Here is a 17,618-nt window from a genome sequence, read left to right on the forward strand (position 1 = left end):
CTGAGAATTTGTGAAAAAAAATTAAAATAAAACTCTCTTAAAAGTTGTCGTTTATGTTAACAAAAAAACTGGTTGAGTTTCTGTTCGTCATGGCCTGGTTCTGAGTCTTATCTTTTAATACTCGCATCCTTCTTAAACCACTATATTTATGCTGTGGCTCTTTTTGTCAAAGAGCAACAACTAAAGGCTACAAACTAGCATTTTTGACAACATAATGTGACAGAAAATCAAACAAAGTAAGAAAATAATCTCACAATATAAGCACATTGAAGAAAACAATTACTGATGCAGATTTGTAAAATGTCCATATAATTTTGTTCCATTAAAATAACCAAAGAAAAAATGTCAATTTTTGAATACCTAGTTTCATTTTTCATCAAATTTTAAAACAGTGCATGAATGTTGTTTGATGTATTCACTAAAAACAGGTATTTGAACTGTAAATGAAGTTTCTAATGGACTCACACTAATTTGCATACAAAGCAAACAGATCTACAGATGATGCCATCTATGTAGCGCTTCACACAGTCCTGATACATCTGGAGATGGAGGGCACATATGTGAGGATGCTCTTTGTAGACTATAGCTCTGCCTTTAACACTGTTATTCCCTTTCAGCTCATCCACAAACTGGATCAGTTGGGTCTCAGTCCACCGCTGTGCAACTGGATCAGGACGCCCACAAGTGGTGCACTCAGGTCCATACACCTCATCTTCCATAGCCCTGAACATCAGCACTCCTCAAGCCTGTACTTACTGTTCACTCACCAGTTTTCCTGCACATAACTTGAACACCATCATGAAGTTTGCAGGTGACACGATCATGACTGGCTGACTCATTGTGATGAGTCAGCCTGCAGGTGGAGAATTTGGTGAGGTGGAGCTCAGTCGGAGATCTGGGGATACGGAACACACTCCTGTCTTCGTCAATGGGGACTGTAGAAGAATTCTCGTCCTTCACGTTCCTATGAATCCACCTCTCAGACAACCTCTCGTGTACATCTAACACCACCCCTCTGCTGAAAAATGCCCAACAATGTACTTTTTTCCTGAGAATGCTGAGGAAATCAGGCTTTTCTCAGTGTGTCTTGCTCTCCAACCACTGCACCACATAGAGCATCCTAACACACTGCATCTGTGTGTGGATCTGCAGCTGACCAGAGAGCACTGCAGTGGGTAGTGACAAGAGCTGAGAGAACCAATGGCAGCTCCCAAAACTGAAGGACATCTACCACAATCGCTGCCTCAGGAAAGCGAGTGACATCTGCAAAGCTCCCTAAACCCTTTGAACAGTCACTTTGAACTGCTGCCGTCCTGTAAACGTGACAAAGTGTTCCAGGCTCGAACCAAAAGACTCGAGAACGAGAAGTGCAAAACACACTTTAAACTACACCTTATAATGTGAAATCACCCACACAATGTTAAATTACTGCCAATGTCTACTACACTTGCAGTCTACCAATGTGCACATGCACAGTATTTGTATCTTATTCCTCCAAGGAGGTTATGTTTTTGGTCGCGTTTGTTTGTCTGTCTGTTTGTCAGCAGGATAACTCAAAAAGTTTTGAACGGATTTTGATGACATTTTGTGGAGTGGTTGGAAATGACAAGAGGAACAAGTGATTAAATTTTAGTGGTGATCCAGATCACGATCCGGATCCAGGAATTTTTTTAAAGGATTCCTCACCATTGTGGGATAGGGGGAATTTTGACATTCTAGTTTCTAACTCCACAAAAACAAGGCAGAAAGGCTTGAAAAAAATTAGGGTGTAACATAGTCAAATGTTCTTTCAAACAACAAAGTTTGATGATCGGATTCAGATTCCAGATCTGGTGATCCAGAATATGCAAAAAATATAGGGAAAATAGAAAATGTGTCAGTGTGAGGTGACAAATGAAGCTAGAGATGCACAACTAACACCAAATTGTAGCTGAATCTGTACTGATTCAGTAAGGTGTCATCAGATTTGATGTAGCTTCAAATGTTATGGAGCTAGATCCAGAAGAAAACCGCCATTACCGAAAAATCATTTTTATACAATAACTTTTGAACTAATAAAGACATAAAAGTGATTCCAAGTTCTAGTGGTATGTTTTCACGGTCATATGTCAAATATACAGGAAAGAAAAGTGTATGTATCATAGTTTTGGTTGTAACACTGAATTGTTGAATAGATCACTACGCCAAGGAGGGAATCTCTTTAGGGTCAGTGACCCTATGGCCTTGGTGGAGGTTTGCACTCTCTGAGTGCTTCTCGTACCTTATATATTTGCATATAACCCTTATACTTTCTGTATTACTTTTACATATACTCTTTTTTCTTTTTTTGTCAGAAGAGTAGTATCTAAATTTCATTGTGTTTAACCGTACAATGACAGAAGAGTTCTAATTAGACCATACAAATAGAATTAACTGTAAATCAGTGACGTTGTTTATTTACTATCTACACCCTAAACCTGAGAAGAACATCTTTGTTATATTTCCACATATTGTCAGTCTCCTGAAAGACTAAAAAAACAACAACAAAAAAAAACTGCTGTTTCTCAAAGTATTTCAGATCATCAAGGCGGGGTATTGGGCAAAGTTATCAACTTGCAATAATCGCGCCTTGGTTAAACCTCATAAAGTACGATACTGCTACTGAGCAAAGCTGACGTCACTAAGGAGACGAGACGAAGGTGACTCCTCTCTGTTCACTCCTCTGTCAGGGTTTCAGCTACTGGGCTCAAAACAATAAATCTTAACAACACATTCAGCTTATAGTTGAAATCGATTAAAAACAGAAGAACATTTTAGTAACTTGAGACATTTGTTCTCTTTTCCCACCATTTATTCAAACAAACTTACTCGTTTCCAGTCTTGGTTCCACATTGATGTAAATATGTTGATTGCACTGTTGATCTTTGAAAATAAATACTTGTCTGCGTATACGACATTACATGCCAAAACCTTTGACTTTCCTTTTTTTATTATTTATCTTAGGATTTTTTAATTTAAGTTGATGTGCTGTTGTAACACTGAATAAAGTGGAAATAGAAAGCAAAGACTAAAAAACAACAAACAAAGGACACATCACATGTGGTCACAGGAGACTAATATGAACATTGTTATGAATCTCACACGAAGGTAAAAGTGACCAGTTTTCAACTTTCATTCAAGGCAGATTTGAGTGATTAGGCTCCAAAAGTAACAATCTTTTGTTAAGACACCAGTCAAATTCAAATCAATTTATCGATTCACTTCAATAAGAAAAAAAAAATCATAATTCCACAGAGAACTGTCAGACAGCCAAATACAGCAGATATGAGAAATGTGACTAACTTCAAAAGAACACCCCTTACCAAAAAATAGTACTGATAAGTATATAAAAGTAAACTAGAAGTATAATTGAAACATACTTGCATATACTACTTTTTGGTAAGGGACAACATGCTTGGAACGCTCAATTCCTTTATACAAGTCACCTCAATGACAGTGCATGTGCACTGGTGCACATGCAGTTTTAGAACTTGCCTGCCTTATCTAATTTCAAAATAATAAAATAAATAATATAATAATAAAAATAACAGGTTAAATCATGAATTTATTTGTTGTTCTGTGGTTACCATGTGAGAAAAGCTTTTTGTAAAATCACATGTCTTATGTTGGAACATGCACTATCATAAATGTGTGTGCAGCCAATTAATCAGAACAAGTCCTCTTCATAAAGTCCACAGTAGAAGTTGGCAGTGAAGCACTATGGGAAAGTGAAGGCCAGAAAAGTCCTTGGGGAGTCACCTGAAAAACAGAAGTGCAACCAGGCAACTGAAATTCTTGACTGTGTCTTGTCAGTCAGCACATTCTAAATCCAAAAGTAATACTTTGTTATTTTGTATAGATATATCTATAGATATATATATATATAAACAATGAAGAAATGCTTCCCATAGGATGTTCAAAGCAGTAAAAGCAACAGCAAACGAAAAGAAAAAAATTATACTTCTACAAAGACAAGAGGGACAGACAACACCCAAATGAAATCAAAGAAGGTATCATAAAATGTATCATAACACCACAAGACAACCCTGAAAACCTGAGAGGACCGCTAACAAATCTGAGAGCCGTCACACTGCTGTCGGTGCTGAAAAAGATGCTCACTGTATGCTTCTGACATTGCAAATCTGCAGCTTTTCAGGCAGCCACAAAAAACTGTATGTAATTTTTTTGTTTGTTTTTTCTGGCTACACCCCCCACCAACTAAAAATCTACAGGACTTCACCAGATTATTCACAATATGTGTGCCTTCTTATCTCACTGAATTTGTTCCCTCATGAGGGATCACAGTCTTGAGATGCAGGTTTTAGTCCGTGCTATGAAAGTCGCTAAGAAGATGACAGGATGGAGAACTTTTTCAGTCTTTTCAATCCACACATAAAACTCAACTTTTTCTGCCATTTTTAGTCATAATGTTTCTCATTCACTCATTCATCTTCAACCACTTATCCAGGAGCAGGTTGCGGGTCATAACATTTCTATTTAATTTAATTTCTATTATTTATGCTGACTGTTTTTGATAGGAATGTTTTAATTCATTGTTACAATAATAATAAAAAATTAACCATTTTTCAATGATTAAAAAAAATCCTTTATTTTTGGCAAGCAAAAATAATACAAAAAAAATTATTTGGTGCATATATAAGCAGGAAAGAGTCTACATAAACCCTATGTGTGCAATACATGTTTATCAGTTTTAAGAAGAACCTATAGTTTGCGCTGCTGCCATCTTCTATTAACCTAGCTTAATTCAATTTCTTCTCTCTGTCACACACACTCACACACTTTTCCAGTTTTGTTCAGTTTTAAAGAGTCACAATAACAACAACCTGAGCAAGAACGTGATCTTTTGTCCTGCTCATATGAATCTGAATAAAAAATAATCTCATCTTCAACGGCTTATCCAGGACCAGGTCATGGGGAACTAAAACAATCAAGTAAAATTAAACTGTTATTTCAAGTGTCTTTGCCTTTGTTTGGTTTGTTTTTTGTAGATCAGTGTGGTTATGTCAGCAGAGCTTGTTGTTCCTTCTTCCACTGTCCTTTGCATCCATTTCACAGAATGTGTCAGATAAAATATTATTAAATGTGTTGTACTGATGTCACAGAGGGACACCAATGATTTAATTGTACTAGTACAATGACAGTAAAGGATATTCTATTATATTGTAAATGAGTGATTCTCCTGCTGTTTGTCGAGTCTCAGTGTCCATCAGCACGTTCAGTCACTTCAACACAGAATAATGTCACCGTGGAACCAGCATGCTGCACCTGGTTACAAATTAAAATCCAGGTGGAATTACGTAAAGAAATCAAGTCATTAGTCTGTGTGCACAGATCTACATGTGTAAAATGTAAATCATTAAAAATAATTCTCAGCATAACTTCTGACCACTTATAAATTAACTTAGTTTTAAGGGGAATACTAAACTTGAGCAGGTCAAAACTTAAAAAAGTAGGAATTATATCCCCCCCCCCCAAAAAAAAACAAAAACAGGGCTCTAGTGGGAGACTCCAATCCTATAAAACGCCCCAGGTGTAGCAGGTGTAAACAGAAAACCAACTAAAAAAGGACAAAGCCACTCTGTTAATAAAAAAATAAGAAGCCTTTAATCAAACACTGTAAAAAGGTTAAAATCACCCAGGCCTACGCTTTGCAATCATTTTGGCCTTCATCAGGGCATAAAAAACAGGAAGTAAAGCAAGGTTTAGCTCCGCCCACTTAACAATCATGGATGCCTATTTAAACATAATCTTTTGACAGTGTTTGATTAAAGGTTTCTTATGTTTTCTTTAATAGAGTGCCTTTGTCCTTTTTTTGTAAACGTTTGTCTGGCAAACAAATGAATTCATGACACTTGTATTAAAATCCGTTTACCTCATCAGCGTTCTTTAAGTTGTCAGTCATATCATTCTGCTGGAGATGAATCTCATCACCATGAAGAGAGACTCAGTGGCTCCCTGAAGACAGACAGGACACTCTGTCCAGCAGGAAAATATCTGTCTGTGACTGTCAATAAAACCATTTTATTATTTAGACATCACTTAATAAATCCTGCCAGGTGTCTGAAGTTTTACCTGCAGTGTCGCTCAAAAACGTCTCCGTCGGCTTTATAGTGACAAATCAAAGGCATTTCCCACTGAAACACACACAAGTTCATTTATTCATTTTCTATATCCGCTTACTCCACTCAAGGGTCACGGGGGACTGCAGCCTAACCCAGCCCAAGACTGTATGGCTGCAGCCCTGCAGCCACTCGTGTCAGCGTGGGCGTGAGACGTGGTACACCCTGGACAGGAGGCCAATCTGTCGCAGGGTCACATATAGACAAACAAACATATTCCTAGATTTTGAGTCACCAGTTCACCTGCATGTCTTTGGATGTGGGAGGAAGCCAGAGTACCTGGAGGGAATCACACAAACACAGGGAGAACATGCAAACTCCACATAGAAGGGACCAGGTGGGAAGCAAACCCATGACCTTCTTGCTGTGAGGCGAGGCAGCGCACACGCACGCACACACACACACACACACACACACACACACACACACACACACACACACACACACACACACACACACACACACGTGCACCGGCTATGAAATACAAGCAAAACTGGAACACACTGTGACTTTTAAATACCACAGCTTGTTTAAGAAATCAAACCTGATGGCCATCAGCTCACCAGGCATAAAGACACTGCAGTCTGTTGTGGAAAACACTGGGGAAAAAAGGTAACAGCATGGCCTAAATGAAATGAATTTGAATTAGTTTACATGTTTGTTTAATGGAAGTGGCTATTTGCACAGACGCCGTGTCCATAACTCTCATTTGGCTATTCGCACGGCAAGACTCTGGTGGCAAAACTTTGAACTACTTGTGTAAACATACTGCATTAAATGAGAGTTATGGACACGGCCGCCATTCGAACAGGGTCGGCCTTTTGGCACCAGAGTCTTGCTGTGCGAATAGTGAAATGAGAGTTATGGACACAGCCGAAAAAAAAATCATCAAAATCAAAAAATATTAAAGGAGTTATGACATCTTGAATGCAGTATGTTTGTTTATACAAGTAGTTCCAAGTTTTGCCACCAGAGTCTTGCCGTGCGAATATCCAAATGAGAGTTATGGACACGGCCGCCGTACGAATACCCACGGCCTTGTTTAATTGTTTCTTTAAATTATTCCATCCGTTAAAATGTACCTGAAGTACGACAGCTCACTGATGCCTGTGATCTGTCTGAAAACCCAGAAGAAATAAACAGAAAATAATCATATGATCAGTGTAGAAGTGGGGGGGTTTCTGCACATGCGCAGAACCGATCGAGTCTCACCAAACTCCATACTCACACTCTCACAAGCGCCACTAGCTTAGCTTATGGCAAGCTAAAAGTGGACGCTCTTGTTTTGGCCGAACAACTGCCCAGTTTCTGGGTATTCTGTGTTAGTACGCACCCGCGGCCGACGTGCTTAATGAATTCTTGCGCAAAAGTAGTTCCCAGATAGGGTTGCCAACCGTCCCTTGAAAAACAGAATCGTCCCTTATTTGGAAATAAAAGCGTGCGTTCCGTATTGACCTGAAACGGGACACAGTTTGTCCCGTATTTCTGTGAGAATCAAAAAGTCTGTAAAATGTCAATGGAATTGACTGGCGCTTTATATGGAAACTTACGGTAAATTTGATCCCAGCCTCTCTCCTGCTTTTCACCAATGAGCTGACAGACACGAGTTGACAATACAGAATCACTCTTATCTCATTGGTCGAGGGACATCTGCTCGCAAGAAGATCCCGGACGAGAATCCTGAGCCGACGACGGTCGTCGGATGACCATAGCAGCATGGCTGATACCGACACAGAGACCGACACTGGCATTGCAGATACGCCTACGAACAGCAATGTCTGTAACGTCGTTACTCCTCCTCGAAAAAAACAAAACAAAAAAGAAAGCAAAAATACATGGGCAAATGGGAAAAGGTGCGCGACAACAGCTATAAGTATTGTAAGTATTGTTTACTTTTTCAGACTTTCACTGTTACATTGCTTTGGATTATATATATTTTTTTGTTAATTTATACACTTTTATAACAATAACATGACAGAGAAAGATTTATTTTTAAAGACATATTTTTTTATATACTTTGAAGCAGGCCAGGATGCTCATATTGAAATTGTAAGTGAAAATTTATTTTGCACTAAAAATAAATTTCTAAATAATAATTTGTTTTCCGCATGTTCATATCATAACAAATGCATGTGTGCATCTACTTAAATTCAGGGTCAAGTCAATAGTCAAATGGTTAAAAATCGTTTCACACACACACACTGGGAAGGGTGAAGGCAATGGTCAGTTGGCCTAGAGACCTGGAATGGACGTCACGTGACTAGCGGCGTGCGGCACGGCGGCCATTACTGAGGGTGGAGAGAGACCTTGATCCTGTTAAACAGAAGCGATATGAGGAGAAAAAAGGCAGCCAGTGCTTCATTATCAACTGCACGAACCACAAAAACAAATTCTCCAATACTAAAATGAACTGTACAATAGCCTTAATGTAATTATGTAAAACAAATGTCTATTTTAAAGTCGTTATGCCGCAAATTAATGTCAATATACTGAGACTATAACTCAACGCCATAAGTTCTTTTCATTAAGCTGCGTTCACATGCTGAAACAAAAATGTTTAAATATATTTATGTCTATATATATACTTGCAGCTGTTGTTTAATATGATATGTACATGGTGGTCACAGGAGGCATTTAAATTTTAACAGTGTGGTTGGAGGGGATGGAGGAGGTACTATTTACCCTGACTGAGGGTCAAAAGTCATCAATTCTGAATGGCTTTATATCTACTTGTAATAAAATGTTAGTAAAAATCATATATATGTTGTTGTCATTAAAAGACTAGCAGTAATATTAAAGTGGAAAAAGCAGCAAGATAAATGAGCACAATGTCAAGGCATACTTCAGATTAATATTTTAATACATAAGGATTTTTTTATCCAGACATGTATGGGTTCGTTAGACCTTTTAATTAGCATGAATACAACTTACAAGGCTTCATTTACAAAAAATCCATCGAGAATTATGATGACAGGAAAAAAAAAATCACAGTAAATGAACAGAATGGAATATTTTCCACAAATTTCCACACTTTACATAAAACATTTTTTTCTACCTAGACATGTATGGGTTCATTAGAAAGAGCAATGAAAGGGCTTTAAAACAAGCCTACTTTTATTAAAATCTGTTAACAAATAGCGACAATAGAGCGAGAAAAGCAGCACAGTTTGTCGTAATTTCCCCAAATTTCTGCATTTTACATAAAAGTTGTTTTTTTTTTAACCCACACATGCATAGGTGCATTGGAAAGAGCTTTCAAAGGGCTTTGAAACAAGCCTACATTTTTTTAAAATCCATTAAGAAATAGTGACGCTAGTGCAAAAAAAGCAGTCAGTTTATTATTGATGAGCTGCACATTTCCACCCTTAGTAATGGCGCCTTCCTGTCCTGAGTGACGCTAATAGATAGAGGCGCGCATGTCCATTCCAGTCTATATTTCCATGGGCCGGTCAGCCCTGCCAGTGAGGTGTCCCTTATTTATTTTTCAGAGAGTTGGCAACCCTATTCCCAGACCTTCAATGACAGTGCATTTTCATGGGTAACAAAAACATCAGGAGTATATTTGGCACAAAAACCTGTGTATCTCACGTGTTTTTATGCCTCATCATCATGTAGCTCTGTTTCCGCTATTAGCAGATTGTGAATCAATATGACTGATGCTCTTCCATAACAGACGATTCTGGGAAAAGTTGACAGTCAGAGATGCCTGGCCAAGTTTTTATATTGTCCCGCCATCTCTGTTTTGGCCTTCCTCTCCTGCGTTTGAAATCTTTGAAATGTGTAGATAAATTAAATCACAGGGCTATAAAAATGTATGACTGTATCAACATTATTGCTGTTCTTGACGTATCTTGGATTGGCTTGAGTGTGCGCTTATCTAAGGATCTGAACACCTCTTTTTTGTTTTTCTTAAATCTCATTTTGTATGCTTGTTCCATTCTGACATTGTGGTCTTTGTTTCGATGTGGCTGCTGTTTTGGCCATTTCCCTTGCTTGTCTTGTAAATTTCAATGAAGTTTGTTAAAAAGAATAATAAAATGTCGGCGCACGAACATGACGTCATTCTTTTCGCTCTGTATATATTACTACCTTTGTCAAAACATGAAAAACAGCACTACCAGAGAGCACTACTAAACATTACGCACGAGGACAATAAGCGAAAAGGATAGCGTTATGTTCGTGCGCAAATATTTTAATATATGCAAGACGCCATGTTCGCACACCCGTCTCTGATTGGACAAGAGTCTACCGTGCTGCCTGAAAGGTTCAGGAAAAATAAATTCGCGTCTGGGACGCCTAAATGATCGTAAGTTGATACTCACACTCATCCAGCAGCATCTTCTCATGTCTGCAAATTCAGCGCTGGATCAGGCGAAAGTAGTCCGGCGAGCTATCCCACAATGCCAAAATAGCAGAGATGAGCTGCCTGCGGTATCGGGTATGGCTGCAGACCTCCTGTCTAGTCTTTTGGTCTCCTCCGCTCGCGCGTGGTACTTTCGAGCAGATTTCTGTACGGAAGTGACGTTGCACAGTCGGCACGTTTATTACATTTTTTATTGTTGTGTTTTATTTTGCGTGTCAGTGAAAATAAACTGAACACTTGGGCTACAGACTATTTATGAATAGAATTTATGCGGTGAAAATAAATATGCATAAAAATGACTTCGAGCCATTCGAGCGCAGTTGCAAAGAAAGACGCGTGTTTACGTCTGCGCACGGTCTGTGTGAGTGAATCAGAAGCGCTCTCCAGCCAATCAAACAGAAGAACTCGCTGCTGGTTGCCAGCCTCCTTTTCAGCGCGACCGGAGGAGGCGGGGAAGCGTAGTGGGCCTAACCCAGAATTTAGTATAAAAATAAATCCTTATGTATGCTTTACATATAATTATTACTTATTTTCAATATGCACATGCACAAATGAAGTCTAAAAGCGTTTTTTTTTTGTTTTTTTTAAAATTTACCAACCGTTTTCTCGGAGGTGTCCTTCTATATGCTATTGTATCAATTGCATTTCTTTTCTTTCTTAACTATTATTATTTTAACTTTGTATGTGTGCTTTATGTATTAATTGTGCAGATCATATTACTACGGTTTTAATTATTATCATGGATTTTAATTTTTGTACTTTATGTACTATATGTACAAACATTTCTATCACACAATAAAAAGAAAAAATCTCGCAATGACTCATGGGATTTTTTGTCACGGAAATGCGATAAAAGTTTCGAACCACTGGTTCGAATGATTCGAAGCTTTGGTGCTAAAAAGAAAGAAGCTGTTTCACAGTGTTAAAACCCGCTGAGAAATACCTGAAACCAGCATATTTAAACATTTTTTTTTTTGTCGCAACTAGACACATAGCAGTGTGTGCATTTCTTCTAGAGTTGTAATGTGTGATTCTGCATTCATGACTTGAAGACATCACTGAGTGCACTCATTGCCACACAACCAGAAAAACCTGTCAGCGACATCATTATTACTATCATCCTCTAAGTATTTATTATAATGTAATAGCTCTGTTAACTATTTATGCATCCATCCACTATACATCTCCTACACAGCAGGGCCGCTGCTTAAATCTACACAGTATTGCACAAAATTGGCAATATTGCATAAACTGCACATTCTCTAAACTGTACACCCCTTCTACAGCATACAAAATATAGTCTTTTATCTAATAATGTGTATTTTATAATTTATCTGATGTGAACGTTCTACATCAGATGATAAAAAAATATATAGTAAGATGTCAAGGACAAAATACTATAAAAAACTTATAGTTTCATTAAAATTACAGCTTCTTATTAACAAAATTTCAGTCTCCTTAGAGACCGTCAAAAATTGCCATTGCCGACTATATTTCAAGTCGTCAAGGCGGGGTATTGGGTAAAGTTTTCAACTAGCAATAATCGCGCCTCGGATAAACCTCATAGGCTACGATACTGCCACTGCGCAAAGCTAACGTACCCATGCGACGACACGGGACGCCACTCCGCTCCTTATGCTCTTAAGTCATGGTGGTAAAATTTACATCAAGTCATGTTTACTTCAAAACGTTGTTTTTCGCTTCTAGTTATAAATAATAAAAGTTAGTCACACTTTTTGTTGCGGAAAGGTTGTTTTTGTGTGAGTTAAAATTTCACAGTCGTTAGAACCACAATGCATTATGGGATTGCGCCTTCGTAATATGGCTCCGCCTCCGCGTGTATTTATCCACCACAGGCGTACTAATGCACGTACACTATTTAATTTAACTAAAGTAATAGAACCTGCTAAATTTTACTTTGACTCATCAGACTGATTTCTGTAAGTCGTTAAATTGTGTTTATGTAAGTAAATTCTCATTTGGGGAGGTGGGGGGAGTGCCGTGACGCGCGTGGTCACACATACAGAACTATATTGATGCTAAATTCAACGGCACATTAAATAATAATGTGTGTCTACATTTAATGTGACGTTACAGTTTTGAGGACAGGATGTTGTATTCGAAAAATCAATATTTCGAACGACATAATCACTTCCTGTTTCTGCCGACACTCAGTAAAGCAATGTGACTGAAACACCACTAGGTGTCAGTAGAGAAGCTATGATAAAGTCGTTCTCGTGACACGTGGCTCTTCAATAACCTCCAAAAAAGAGGTTGTTTTCAGGCCTCGTGCGTCAGGCTTTTTTTCTTTAAAAGAACACTGAAGCTTCCGTGACCCTTAATACCTCGACTCCTCTGTCATACAGTTTGTTGCTAACACTGTTATTTATGTATTTTAGTACCAGCCAGGTCGCCGATTATTACCTCTTTCATGAAGGTCAGTTCCTTCAGCTGCGCCTTTATTTGCCCTTCCCGACTCAACTCCACATTACATGGAGAAATGTAGCACGGGTGGGGTTTGAACCAGAAAACTTCCTCACTGAAACGAACCACTGACTACTTGACTACTATCAGATCGAGCCTAAAGTTTAATCAAAATGCAAACATGTTAAAAGATCTTGTTATTTAGAAATGATATTATTTGTTATTTGTGCTATGTGAAGTTTCTGCCATAAGTGCAACATGGAGCTGAAGATGGGTAAAAAATGCTTCAAAGCCTTTGGCATTATTTTAACTATCCTGTCCAATACACACAAGTTGTAATCAAGTTGGCAAAAGGCAATGATTTCAAAGATGTGTCTCAAAGATGGAAAAATAGCTCAAATGGTTATTGATTAACAGACTCATTAGTTGAAATCAGCTTCCATGGTCTGATTCTCAGTATTTGCTTCTTCCTTTGTATGAGAACTATATAAATAAATAAAGATTGGTGGTGGGGGAATTACACATTTTGATGTAAAAAAAAAAAAAAAAAAAAACATGTATCATTGATTCAAAAAATAGAAGAAAAGAAAAAAGATGACACCCCCCCCTCCCCCCAATGCCACCACCACCACACAGTTACCTATTTGAAGCTTTTCAAAGATATACAATATTTAAAGTCATAAGCTTCCACTGTTGACAACCTATTCTTCTCTGGCCTACAGCTCTGGCGATATCATAAAAAAAAAAATCTATCAAACCGATATGACACAATAGGAAAAGAAACAAAAAACAAACAAATAAAAACAATTATTGTCAATTACATCTGACCAGAACTAAACATATTATTGTAAAAACACAGAAGTGTCAATAATCTGCTTCAGAATAAAAGGCTTTAATGTATTTTTATTATTAGTATTAGTATTATTATTATTATTATTATTATTATAAACAGAACGCCCTCTGTAGGAAGAACTGATGATGCCACATAACCTCATTCAAAATATTAAAATAGCACTGTTGTTCATTTGTGCTGGTTTGTGCCGTAAAATTTTTTGTTTGTGCTGTTAAAGCTTTTGAGTAATTCAGAAATTCATTTTCTGGCCTATGATGTTATTCAGCCACCCCCCACCCCCACATCCAAATTGCTCCAAACTGGTCTCTATGATTTATGCTATGTTTGTGCTGTTAAAATAATTTGCTTTACTGTTAGCCTACAGCCTACTTTTTAGACCTCCATGCACCACCTGCCTGCATCGTGGGTTAAACGGTTGATGCGCAACTGTCTCTGATGGTGGGGTTGCCTGCAGCCTCCTGCGAGCTCCACCCCCTGCCGCGCTGCCCTGCTGAGAGTCCTCCCCCACCCTCTGATACAACTGACCACCAGATGGTGATCAGTTGACAGCTCTGCCCCCTCTCTTCACCCAATTGTCCAGAACATGCGGCCTCAGATCAGATGATATGATCACAGAATCAATCATCAACCTTCAGCCTGGGGTGGTACCATGTACACTTATGAGCATCTTTATGTTCGAACATGTTGTTCGTTATGGACAGCCCATGACTAGCACAGAAGTCCAATAGCAAACGACCACGACAAATTAGATCGGGAAGGCCGTTCCTCTCAATCACGCCTCTCCAGGTGTCTCTGTCATTACCCACGTGTGCATTGAAGTCCCCCAGCAGAACAATGGAGTCCCCCACTGGAGCCCCATACAGGACTTCATTCAGGGACTCCAAGAAGGCTAAATACAACGAACAGAGCACCACCACCACCCAGAAGGTGCAGGGACCATCTTAACTACTGGAGTAAACTCCAATGTAGTGGCACTCAGCTGGGGACTCGCGTGTATCCCCACACCCACCTTGGCAAATCCACAGAAGTATAAGGTCCAACCCCTATCAAGGAGAGTGGTTCTGGAGCCGAGGCTGTGCGTGGAGGCAAGGCCCACTAGATCTAACTGGTAGCACTCCACCTCCCGCACAAATTCCGGCTCCTTCCCCCACAGTGAGGTGACGTTCCACACCCCCAGAGCTAGCCCCGGTCTGGTCTGTCGAGGCCTTCAACTTTCACTACCTGGCTCCAGACAGGGGGCCTGGGCTTTCTCCAGGCCGAGTCACTTTTCTTTTTCCTCGTTTTTCCATGGAGTCGTGAACCATTCTTAGTCTGGCACCTCGCCAGAGAACAATTTGCTATGGGAGATCCTACCAGTAGCATGAAGGCTCCAGACAACACAGCTCTCAGGTTCATAGGAGCACACAAACTTCTCCACCACGATAAGGTGATGTTCCCAGAGAGGAAGCATAAATAACTCTAAGCTACAGGTTTCTGTGAACTTTAGTGAAATGTTTTGTCAGAATGTAAAGTGTTACCATGGCAACTGCAACAAAACACAATGAAAATCATCCCTCTATTTACAGCTCATTACACACAGAGTCTCAAGACCAGATTTTTATCTTATATTACTCAGACACACCAAGTTTCTTTTTACCCTAATTGCACGTTCTTCATCAAATTACCTCAAATCCCTGTTTTTACCTTTGACCTCAGTGAAATGGACTGTCACTGTATCTCAGCATCCACTGAGGTTATTAGAGAGCAGCTCTTGGTCTTAAATGACTCAAACCTTCAATTTAACCAAATTACATATTTTTCTTTAAAATGACCCCAAATATCTCTTCTGACCTTTAAACTGCCCGTCATTGTATCTTAGTATTCACTGAGTGCAGAGAACAGCTTTTGGTTTTAAATTACATTTGCTTCAATGAAATATTTTTTCCTGACAATGTCCAGAAACACCAGTTTTCTTCTGTGACCTCAACCACAAGGCCCCTCACTGTAGTAACCGCTGAGACTAGAGAGCAGAATTTAACCTTAAATTACTCAGCAATCCGAAGTTTATATGAAGCAGTTCAAGAAGGGAAATGGTTTTGTATGTTGGGAATAATTCGACACCAAAATCAAAACCAGTCCACAAACATGCCTGCACTGGACCTTTAAGGAGGCGACTGTGTGATACTGAGCATATCGTCATCAGGCTGTAAACCCTCAGTAAGAGTGTGGACTTTGACACAAACTGTAATTTCACTGCACGGATATTAGCAGCCTGTTTCACTTGTTGTGCAGCTTTGACGGGATAACGCAGGCGCTTTCGGGTGCTCAGCAGATAAGCGTTGGTATGCCAGGTGTTAAATCTGCCTGCACTGACACGTTAGACGGGGATTTGCTGGTGCCAGGGTGTCAGGCCAATAGAAGTAGGCTTGGATCACTGTCAGGCACAGGTAAGTACGTAGATAAGGGGATTACAACGTGTTTGTGGCAAAGAATCACAAATTAATCTTGCAAGTTTGTGTTTTTTCCTCACCTGAAAAGCCCAAAATTCTCTGTATTTTTAACACAATGAATATTTGATGAAGCACAAATGACAAAGATGATCCTTGTTGACCTGGCATAAAAAGCTTGAAGGAACACATTGAGTTTGGTCATTTAACAACTGTGACACTAATAATCCCCTTTAATTTTCTGCAGTACCTGATTAGGATTTTGTGTTCGTATTTCCCCCTTTATCACCAGCTCTGCTCAGTCATGCAGTATGTGGTATTTGTAATCACCTGCTGTAAATGATGTGCTGGGGCGGCCCCTTGCTGCAGGGCTTAGACACAACCTGTTGAACAAATCGGACTCTCTGAGAGCAGTTGAAGTCCCTTTCGGTAGTCAGAGAGAGATGAAAATAGAGAGTAACAGATGGCTTCACTGTTTCCACTATTCAGCCCACATAATACCATGCCATCCAAAAGGGGCTCAGTGGGCAGTCCACAGCCTTCAACATGCTGAGAGCTATTTTCCCCCCCTCACACATCAATCATAGGGTTTGCCTGAAAAAGAAGGGCAGAGAAAAAAATATCTGTGTTCTATTTGGTTTATGATCTATCCTATGTTGCACCATGCGGAGCAGTTATGCTGCAGGAAAACCTCAGCGTGTCAGTCAAGTGGATCTGCCGCCTATGTGCTAATGGGTTGAATCAGTCCCAAAACTGAAATTACTCAAGGGCCACGGGCCAGGTTATATCCTTCTAGTTGAACAGCCAAAGCATAAAATAACTTAGAATGTGCCGAGCCAATAAAAAAATATCACTATCTGGGCCAATGCAGGCTTATGGTACATTTCTGAAGTTGGAATGTGAACTCCAAATTTTGAAACATTTTACAAAATTGTGAGACATGTATTTTCTGAGGCTTTTGATAAGCCTAGGCCCATCTTCTGTAAAACGTAGTGAGTGAATAGATAGATAGATAGATAGATAGATAGATAGATAGATAGATAGATAGATAGATAGATAGATAGATAGATAGATAGATAGATAGATAGATAGATAGATAGATAGATAGATAGGTAGGTAGGTAGGTAGGTAGGTAGGTAGGTAGGTAGGTAGGTAGGTAGGTAGGTAGATAGATAGATAGATAGATAGATAGATAGATAGATAGATAGATAGATAGATAGATAGATAGATAGATAGATAGATAGATAGATAGATTTTATAACTTCAGAGACTCATATTAAAAGGGTATATAACAATGACAAATGCATAAAAATGGTGAATTTTGATGCACCAGATGAATCCAAACAGTATTTTGCATATGAAATGTTGCATAGATGTAGCTGCTGCTTGATGGC

At 39.1% G+C, this 17,618-nt stretch overlaps 1 long non-coding RNA gene and 1 other non-coding gene across 3 annotated transcripts; both read right to left on the reverse strand.

The window, feature by feature from the left end:
- Nucleotides 1-2,826: 2,826 nt before the first annotated feature.
- LOC117515071 lies at nucleotides 2,827-10,744 on the reverse strand. Of its 2 annotated transcripts, none has more exons than XR_004562029.1 (4): nucleotides 10,481-10,744; nucleotides 6,112-6,173; nucleotides 5,912-6,043; nucleotides 2,827-3,777 (listed from the first exon to the last, which is right to left on the reverse strand). It is a non-coding gene; the product is annotated as an uncharacterized LOC117515071 (long non-coding RNA). The 2 variants fall into 2 exon arrangements; XR_004562030.1 differs by having other exon boundaries at nucleotides 2,827-5,304.
- A 1,230-nt stretch (nucleotides 10,745-11,974) lies between these two features.
- Nucleotides 11,975-12,115, reverse strand: LOC117516424. The gene has a single exon (XR_004562402.1). It is a non-coding gene; the product is annotated as a U4 spliceosomal RNA (small nuclear RNA).
- Nucleotides 12,116-17,618: the final 5,503 nt, after the last annotated feature.

This window comes from Thalassophryne amazonica, chromosome 8 (genome assembly GCF_902500255.1).
Source record: "Thalassophryne amazonica chromosome 8, fThaAma1.1, whole genome shotgun sequence".
Taxonomy (NCBI): domain Eukaryota; kingdom Metazoa; phylum Chordata; class Actinopteri; order Batrachoidiformes; family Batrachoididae; genus Thalassophryne; species Thalassophryne amazonica.